General features: G+C 36.9%; 1 long non-coding RNA gene across 1 annotated transcript; it reads left to right on the top strand.

Moving 5' to 3' along the window:
- The first annotated feature begins 545 nt into the window (after positions 1 to 545).
- LOC135768415 (uncharacterized) lies at positions 546 to 9,369 on the top strand. The gene is made up of 3 exons (XR_010542166.2): positions 546 to 590; positions 4,551 to 4,710; positions 9,228 to 9,369. It is a non-coding gene; the product is annotated as an uncharacterized lncRNA (long non-coding RNA).
- Positions 9,370 to 10,373: the final 1,004 nt, after the last annotated feature.

Genomic DNA, 10,373 nt, shown 5'->3' on the forward strand with positions numbered 1-10,373 from the left:
CCAGAGATGGCCCAGATAGCAAGCATATGTGGGCCACATGTGGATTTCAGCTGTCACATTTGGTCGAGATATGGCATGGCTGAACATATATGGGCCAAATTGTAACCATATCTGTTTTACCGTAGCTTCAGAAATGGCGGGAATGTTCTTTTGGTTCACATGTCATTTTGAGGTATATGGCCCACATAACAAAAAATACATGAGAAACACATCTGTTTTAGATATGGCACACCGTAGAAAACAACGGGTTCTGGATGACATTTGGGTTGCACTTGGCATTTTTGTAAGCCAACCCCATAAATTAGCGGGTTCTCACCAGCTCATTATAATATGTGTTTACAAAAAGTTTGTTTTATCCTTACAGATGAACACAATTTGTATAATATTTGAAGTCTAAATTCATTCCTAGAAATTAAAAGTAAAAAACAAATTTAGATAATTCAAATAAAAAATCTGCGGCACTCAGGTGTGGCGTGTATCTGGCAGTCCACGCCTAGGCCACATCTGTCCTCTTATTGGTGGATCAGTGACGCAATGGCAGCGCAGACCATTTGACTGTAAGGCGCCATTTTACACTACTCGTACTCCAGGTAAGTGGTTTTAACATTTTCGGATTGTTTCGAAATAAAAATTTTCAGAAATATTTAACGTTATGTGACAGTATGTTAGTTGTTAGGGTTTACGTATTTGTTTTATTAAGAAGGGTGTTCGCAAAAATTTACTTAAGCGTACGAGCAAAATCTCTTAGTCTGCTGTGAAAACGTTTGTGTTCGACAGTGCCTTAATTTGAATCAAATCTGAAAATGAACTGACCAAGATTTACTCTGTACAACTGGAAAGAAAGCTGTAAACACTATGGTGAATTTAGCAAACATGTTGTTAGGCACACGGAGCGGAGTTTTCTGGTTAACTGCTTTTATTTGGCTGCGTTTATTTGAGCCCTTAAGACGGTTGCGTTTACACGCAGTTCGGTTATTTAACTTGACAACCGCATTCTATAACCGACCTCACACCCATAAATTTTCGGATTTCACGACCGCATTTACAGAGAAGCTGTACTGTGTGAATGGAATCGCACCGGACAACTAGCTGTCTGTCACGTCATCCGGTGCTCTCTGTTATAGTGCATGAAAATGATTGCAAACTGCGCGGCAGAATTGCTCCACAAGGTTAATGCGATATTGCCTTCATAGACGCCACAGAGCGTATTACATTGCGCCTAGTGTACCGCGTGTAGCCCAGTAAGTGAGTTATATATAGGGGTTTGCTCTGCAAAAGTATAAAACCTTTAAAGTGGACGATTAATAGGGGTAAGATGAGCCAATTTTTTACATATGTTGCCTTATCGGCATGAAAAAATGAGACAGAAGTCAAACAAAACCATCAACCTTTATTAAGGATGTCTCCTGTCAAATGAAATTATAAGAATGCCTTTATAACAAAGGGCTTTGAAAAGGTGGCTTCTCAAAAAAAGTGCTCTTGTGGCTCAACTTGCCCCAGCTGAGGGGTAAGTTGATCCAAGTGAAGGGGTAAACTGACCCACTGACTTTTTTTTTGTTTAAACCCGAACATGGTTTAAAAATTCACACTTTTCTTAAATTTAATTTTAAAGGTGCCAAAGAATGCATTGAAATAATGTGTTAAAGGGATAGTTCGGCCAAAAACGATATTAAACCCATGATTTACTCACCCCCAAGCTGTCCAAGTTGCATATGTCCATCGTTTTTCAGACAAACACATTTTCAGATATTTTATAAAATATTTTAGATCTTTCAGTTGATTAAATGTAATGTTACGGGGTCCAGCCATAGTCCACGACCTTCAAGTCCAAAAAAAGTGCATCCATCCTTCACAAATTAAATCCAAACGGCTCCAGTCCAGGATAATAAACAAAGGTCTTCTGAGGGTAATCCGTGGGGTGTTGTTGTAGAAATATCCATATTTAAAATTTTATTAACGTAATTAACTACCTTCCGGTTTGTGAAGGATGGATGCACTTTTTTTGGACTTGAAGGTCGTGGACTATGGCTGGACCCCATAACATTACATTTAATCAACTGAAAGATCTAAAATATTTTCTAAAATATCCGAAAATGTGTTTGTCTGAAAAACGATGGACATATGCAACTCGGACAGCTTGGGGGTGAGTAAATCATGGGTTTAATATCGTTTTTGGCCGAACAATCCCTTTAAATTGTTCTTTGATATTTACATAGAAGGTATGTAACTTTATTAAGTACAAAAATTATCCAGAAACGTTTTTACATGTCCATTTACAACCCTAGGATTTGTCATTTGAATAAAATTGTCTATTTTTGCCCTATTTGAAAGGGTAATAATAATAAAAATGTTAATTGCTCTTTTTTAAAAAAAAATTACCTAAACATCATGGTGGGGTACATTGAACCTTTGGTTCAGTTTACTCCACAGCATTTGGTTCACTTTGCCCCACGGCCACCATTTTGGGAAAAACTGCCTAGTTTAGTAATATTTAGCTAAATCATTGACATGGTTTATACATTAGCCTAACACCAATATGTATGGTATAAATATTTAGACCTGTATAAATCTGCTTTGACATAACAGCCATTATAACTGACATGTATAAATTTTACTTTGATGGGATAAAAACTGTTTTTGTAAAAAAATCATACTTATCTCTTTTACTTGTGCTTCTCTTTACCATAGTCAAATAGAAATGACGGTTGCTACCTGGATTTGTGGTCACATGGCTACAAATCTGTATGGTAACCTAGATACAGGGGGTGGGTCAACTTACCCACTGGCTCACTTTGCCCCACTCTCCCCAATAATGTTAAGTAAATAATTAAAGGGATAGTTTACCCAAAATAAAACTTGGCTATTTATTTACTTACCATTATTCTTCAGTAGTAGAGCAATACAGAAGTTATTATTATAACCCAAGATTTTCTCACCTCAAGCCGTCCGAGATGCATATGTCCATCATTTTTAAGACTAACACATTTTCAGTTATTTTAGAAAATGTCTTAGATGTTTCAGTTAATCAAATGTTAAGTTACGGGGTCCACGTCCTTCAAGTCCAAAAAAACGTGGTTTTATCCTTCCCCATAGAAATCCTAACGGCTCCAGGATGATGAACAAAGGCCTTTTGGCCGAACTATACATGGATATCAGCTGACGTCACTCACTTGTCTTCCGCCATTTTAAGGACTTGAAGTGGTCGCAAAAGAACTAGAAGCTATGCCTTCAATATGCTGTGAGCATCAAAATCGCTATTTTAACAACACTAAGAAGGCTCAACACAACATGATATTTTGCTCGAAGTATCGCCTATGTCTCTACACGTGAACTCGAGCATTGAGAACATTGTTTGTGAACAGAGAGTTAACTAAAAAGAAGGTTTTGAACAACTGACTTTGGATGATTTGGCGTCCGCTCGCCGCCTTCTTCCCAGTCAAGATGTATCGATCTCCAATTGCGACGTAAGGAGGGAGGATTGTAAAGATTGATATCTCCTAAAGCATAGTTCCATAAAAATGCATGGATAAGTCGTTGTTTTGTCGCAAGTGAAAAACAATATTGACCTTCAGGTTGAAAAAGGAGCCTCATATGATATTCATTCATTCCCCTTCGGAAATCGATTATTTACGTCTGGCAGAGATGACAAGCGGACACCATAACAGCCAAAGTCAGTTGTACAAAACCTTTATTTTTAGTAAACTCTATGTACACAAACAATGTTCTCAATGCTCGCGTTCATGTGTAGAGATCCAGGTGATACTTCGAGCAAAGTTTCATGTTGTGTCGCGCCTTCTTATGTTGTAAAATAGTGGTAGTTCGGTAGCAGCGGACAGCGGCTGGAAGAACGCATCAGGGATCGAGAAGGCATCACACCCTAACCAAGATATATTTTTTTAAAGTAGCGTTTATTTTCATGACAGTCGAGATGCGACATGTTGTCTTTCGTAGCCCTTTACTGTATCCGTAAGAATCATAGACAGTAAAAGATAAGAAATCCGTAAATCGTAGCAAGGTAGCCAATGCTTGTCAATAACCTACTGGTACTCGGTAGGTCCTAAAGATGGCGGCATGATGTAAAAGGTCACGTGACTGAAATCCATCTATCCCTTTAACACTAATAATGTAGTAAATAACGTTCAATATCCAGCAAAAATCGACTGCTTTGCTTCACACGACGTCCATATGTCACCAGGACACATGAGATTACTTTTGTATTGGATTTATCTGCTTTTTGCGCTTTCAAAGTGGCGGATCGGTTGACTTCCATTTACTGTAATTTGTACTAACTCTGGTGTTATTCACCATTTTTGAGGTTTGGGAGCAACCAGGCCTAGATTTGAATTGTGGGTGGGCTAAATTTATGACTTAAATTTCAATATTACACATGTAGACTGGTCTGAACACTTGGGTGTATGCCATTGTTATATGACTTACCATTTTTCATAAATGTTAAAAAACAGCATTTTTGTGTGTGGGGGGGAGGTAAAATACACTTGATTTAGGAATACATAATATACACCAATGCACAATGTTTTTTTCTCTCTTAGATTAACTACCTGGGTCTGATTGGTGGTGTTGATGTAAGAGACACCGTATGGAGAGTGTTAAAAGCCACTTTCTCAACCACTGTGGCACGTGGCATGAATTGGAGAGGAGTAAATGGCAAGGTGTGTTTCCAGTGCCTGGTCCTGAAAGAAGTTGTCATTGGTGAGAATAAATTTTTATTTGTATACAGTAGCACTTCATGCACCATTTCATAATTCGCCTTTATAATTCAATATAATTTTTGACTGAAAAAAATAGAACAAAGAGGATTGTGACAATATATCATTATATCTCCTTCAGTTTGTTAAATTTAATTAATATTGTATTAATCCCACTTAAATTATCAAAGGAAATAATTTACCCATCCACTCACTCAACATTCGGTGAACAGGCGCTATGGCAGCTGTCACAGGAGGCAATTGATGATTTTTGGAGACAGAAAGACTATATATCATCTCGAAAATCACCAAAATGGAATTAACTATGCATGGGAGGGTTATATTAATAATTTTATTGTTGAGAAAGTCGATGAAAAGCTTCAGTTCCACACAAAAATTGACAGGTGATAGTGTAACATGCTATCAACATGCTATTACAAATAACATTTTTATCTCAGTTATTTACAGATACGTTAATGAAGCTTAGTGACATGATGTACAACGCAGCTAGAAGCTAAAGTTAACATTTTCTAATGTTAGCCTAATGTAACGTTAGAGATGTTAAAGGACAAGTTCGGTATTTTAGACTTAAAGCCCTGTTTTCAGATTGTTTATGGTGAAATAGAATGGTTTTGACTGAAATTTCGACATTTGCGGCTGCCCTGAGAATTTTCGCGCGTTTGTGTTTCATCTCACACCTCTACAATGGGTTTAATGGTGCACTGGAACAATCCTTCCTAAAATGCATTAAACTTTCGTTTACAAAGACGTGAAACTCACCGAGTGGTCAGGGGTGTTCACTGGTATGCTCACACAAAAATCGCTCCAAAAGACGCATTCCAACAGGTTTTGTCGTAGTTTTTACCAACTCCATTGACTTGTATTAGATGTCCTGTGAGGTACGGTATTACTCCGCGCCGGGAACTTTGTTTCTATTCTTGCAATTGGCAATGGCGGATTAGCGCCACCACCTGGGCTGGAGTGTCTATTATTCAAGCTCTCAGCGGAAGAATGTACGGGTGTGAGGCGTTTGGAAAAATAGGTCCACAAGTTAACAACGAATGCTAAAACAGCTGTTGGAAAGCATCTTTTGCAGCGATTTTTGTGTGAGCATATCAGTGAACACCCCTGACCACTCGGTGAGTTTCACGTCTTTGTAAACGAAAGTTTAATGCATTTTAGGAATTATTGTTCCAGTGCACCATTAAACCCATTGTAGAGGTGTGAGATGAAACACAAACAAGCGAAAATTCTCAGGGCAGCCGCAAATGTCGAAATTTCAGTCAATTTCACCATAAACAATCTGAAAACAGGGCTTTAAGTCTAAAATACCGAACTTGTCCTTTAACCCTTATGTGTTGTTGGGGCCATTTTTTGTAATTTTTTTAGTCGTAATTTGGCCACAACTTTCTCTGTGTTTCAGCAAATTAAATGATATTTGGTGACAAATCTTATATTAACACATATTTTAAGAAATTTTTTGAAATTTTTCACAAACGTAAAAATATACCGTCAGTGTCGGCGCCACGAGCGGGCCCTAGGGGGCATGGCCCGGCCACTTGAGTCACTGTGCCCCCTTACTTCTCAAAATAATAATGAACTTAATAATTTTAAAAATGTGCTGCAAATAAATTTGGTTACACAACGGATACTGATTAAAATTAGGAGTATAATTAATAAAATAAAATTATTAAAATACTAACCCACAATGCAATGCTAACATAGTCAGCCAGTTACATACACGCAGCCACTACATTTGAACAACACAAATTCTTAAAGCTATTCCCAGTGTTTTGTCTGCACTGAAAGTTAATGTCACGTTCGGGGTCTCAATCGCCATGCGTGAGAACTCATTCTCTACCTAAATAATGTACACTTGTAGGCTAAGTCTCGGCATTTGAGCAAGACGAAGAAATTTTAAAAGGTCCCTCTTAAAAAGTTTTTATAAGTCCTCTCGTTGCCTGCAACTCTTCTAAAGGTAAAATGCATAGTTCGTTCTGGTGTTAGATATGTCAGTGACATTGTTTTCTTTTGCTGTTATTTGGTTATGTACTGGTCTTTATGATTTGCGTGAGTTTTTCAGTCTTGCACTTTAGCGTCATGATAAGTTATGGTTTTACTATAATGAGGGATTTATTTGTGACAGCAAATTGGCCGGCTGTAATAATCCCGCTTATTTCAAGGCTAGTTGCTATACGAATAAATATATAGACATAACATTTAGATTTTATGTCCTTTATTAGCTTATTTTTAAGAAATACAAACCTTCTGGGAAAACGTACGTTTCATAATGGGTGAAAGCCAGACGCGTTAAAACCAAGTTAAAAGTCAAAAGACGAACATTCGGCTTAATAAATGTAAATACAATCTCATATACGTTATTAATTATGAATATTTATTCTGTATAATTTGAAGGTGTTAAACTCCCTGTTAACGTGACTCGCACGCAGCACCTGGGTGAGGCTGTGTTTCAGGCGGTTGTTCAAGGAATAAAATACCTTTGAATGTTGCGACTAGCCAATCAGTACCAAGCATTTTACAGTGCCATGTAGTAATAATAATAATAATAATAATAATAATAATAAAAAACTAATAATAATAATAAAATAATAAGATGAACGAGGTGCCCCCCCAGTGAAACAGGAGGCCCCCTCATTCTGTATTCTCTTGCGCCGACCCTGTATACCGTGGGCAAATTTACTACCCTTACGTGTTGTTAAAGGCCAAAAATGGTCACTAAATTAAACTGCTGTAAAAATGTATCGGATTATTTTTTTTTCAAATTTTTTGTATAAATCTGTTAATCAACCTCAGTACTGATCAAAGCTACCAAATGTTTACAAAAATTCCTTGATTTTACCATATTTTCCAGACTATAAGTCGCTCCGGAGTATAAGTCGTATCAGTCAAAAAATGCACCATGAAGAGGAAAAAAACACATATAAGTCGAACTGGACTATAAATCACATTTTTTTAGAAAATTATTATTCTTTTGGGGGACATTTTGTTTAAGTCTTTCTCCATTGTCTTTAAGTTAATGTTTCAGTTAAGTTTTTTTTTAAGGGGTAGGCTACAGGAGCAACATATAGTGCCCTCTCGTAGCTCTATGTTTTCCTTTGGTTCACGTTAGTCAGTATGAATTAATTTTGACATATAAGTCGCACCTGACAATAAGTCGCAGGACCAACCAAACTATGAAAAAAGTGCGACTTATAATCCGGAAAATACGGTAACTCTTTCATTGCCAAGTTTATAAGTGGTGTCGCTGATTTGGGGGAAAAAAACACACAACATGACCGATTTTCAATATAAAAAGTAATTGTGGACTGGATTTTCATTTACCTTTTTCACAGTCTTGAGCATGTCAAAGATTGGTAAAAACATTGGCTTTAATGCATTTTTAGTTTTTGTGCAGCATCAGATTTTTTCTCCCTCATTTATTGTTTGTGGCCATTTTTTTTCCCCATTGACTTCCATTATAACAACATTTTTTGATTGCAGAGCCATGACCCCTTATTACCATGCATTTTTGATTCTTTGTGGTTTTACCTTTTGCAAAGAGGTAATATTTGTCATTTGTACTGTTGATCACCATGTGGCACCATAAACCCTTTAGTAGGCCTGTGCAAAAAAAAACAGAGCTTAAATTCTGGCTTGTACAATGTACAAGGTTAATGGTGGCACATGGTGTTCAACAGAAAAAATTTAAAATTGTACCTCTTAGCAAAAGGAAAGGCCACAAAGAATGCATGATAATAAGGTGTCATGACTCTGCAATCAAAAAAACATTGTTATAATGGAAGTCAATGGGGCAAAAGTGGGCACAAACTATAAATGAGGGAGAAAAACTAAAATCAGGCTTTGATGCATTTTTAGTTTTTGTGCAGCATCAATGTTTTTACTAATCTTTGGCATGCCCAAGAATGTGAAAAAGGTAAAAAAAATCCACAATCACTTATCAGTTCACAATCACTTTTTATATTGAAAATCAGTGATTTTGTGTTTTTTTATGCTCAAATCAGTGGCATCACTTTAAATTAGTGGCCATTTTTGGCCGCTAACAACACGAAAGGGTAGTGAATTGGAACAAGGCACAAGGGTTAAAGATAACGTTCAAATACATTGTTGACTTAGCTTGTAACCGATGTAAACATCCTTGTTTCATTTATCCACGTTTAGTTGATGTTGTGGTTTACCGCATAATTTAATCCTGAGCAAACACTTATTTTGGTTGAGATGTGGCTTGGGAAAGGGTAAATAATACGGGTAAAAAATACACAATGTCGCCCAGCAGAAAAAACATTTAAAAATGAATGAAAACTAACCAACTGCAATGCATTTCAATGGACGTGAAAACAGAGAATGTCTGAGTGTATTGGGTTAGCTAGCACACTGTGATTGGCTCATCGCGTTTGGGGGCATGGTTTAGCCATAGGTCAAGTTTGATTCTGTCATAGTTATGCAGCTTTAGTTTCCAGGTTATATTGCAGCTAACATTGTCTAAATTCCTCTTCACTGCAGGTGCAGTCAGGCAGAATCCACAAACACGGGCGTCTACCCAAAAGGAGATCGAACTAACAATTATAAAATGGCTGCATCTGGCTGGAGACCGTGATGGTGGGAGGAGGGAGCGAATGAAACGCCCCTTGGCCACTCAAGTACAATTACAAGAATAAATTTGTTTCTGTAATATAAATTACAGATAACATGATATACAAGTTCATTGTATGATAATAATAAAAACATATTTGTTACATATTTGTAGTTGTTTGGTTTATTTGGGGAAACAGATGGCTTTTACATAAGAATAATATTATAATAATGATATTTATTTTGTGTGTAATACCATTTGATTTGTTTTAAAAAGTATATTTGAAATAAATTAGGTGTGGTATAAATATGGTTAAATTCTGGCAGAATTCTGTCTTTTGGTCTGTCGGCCACATTTGGGCCACATAAAGACCGTCAGTTTTTTACTAAAGTCAGCCATACAATAATTACATGCAAGGACCACATGTTGGCCACATAATTGTTTATTATATGGCTCACTGCTGGTAAAAGTATGATTGAGATTTGGTTCTGATGTGAATAAAAAGAAGTGGGCCAGATATGGGCCGGGGAACACTTTCTTAAGTGGGCCACAGGCCAGCTGTTTATGTGGGCCAGGTCTTTCCCAAAGGAAATTTGCTGACTGGGGGGAGTGTTTTATAAATGTAGTGGAGTAAAAGTCACTTCTGGTGTACAGATTAGACCCCGATATAACATGTGTTAAATAAATTAGTGTAAATACATTAGTATAAATGTATTAATTTATACTAATGTATAAATAGCACAGTGGCCACAGTGTAAATCAAGCATATACTTACAGTACTGAATATTTGGGAGTTGAAGATGGTGGACCTTTCTCCATTTCAGACTAAAATAGAAAATTTAGAACCAATCATTAATCTGAGTTAAAACCTCAAGTAAAAAATTCAAAATCAAACTAAATTGACAAAAATCACTTACCATATCTGGGCCTTTGGTTATACAGCCAACACAGATAAATCTTCAGAGAGCTGTAAGGTGGTAGCAGAAGAATTCTAGTCTTCTATGATAGAGACTAAAATGGCCGCGGAGGACAGAGTGCAAAAACTTGTCCTGTCATCTATAAAGTATCCGTCACAG

The sequence above is a fragment of the Paramisgurnus dabryanus genome, chromosome 3 (assembly GCF_030506205.2).
Source record: "Paramisgurnus dabryanus chromosome 3, PD_genome_1.1, whole genome shotgun sequence".
NCBI lineage: Eukaryota > Metazoa > Chordata > Actinopteri > Cypriniformes > Cobitidae > Paramisgurnus > Paramisgurnus dabryanus.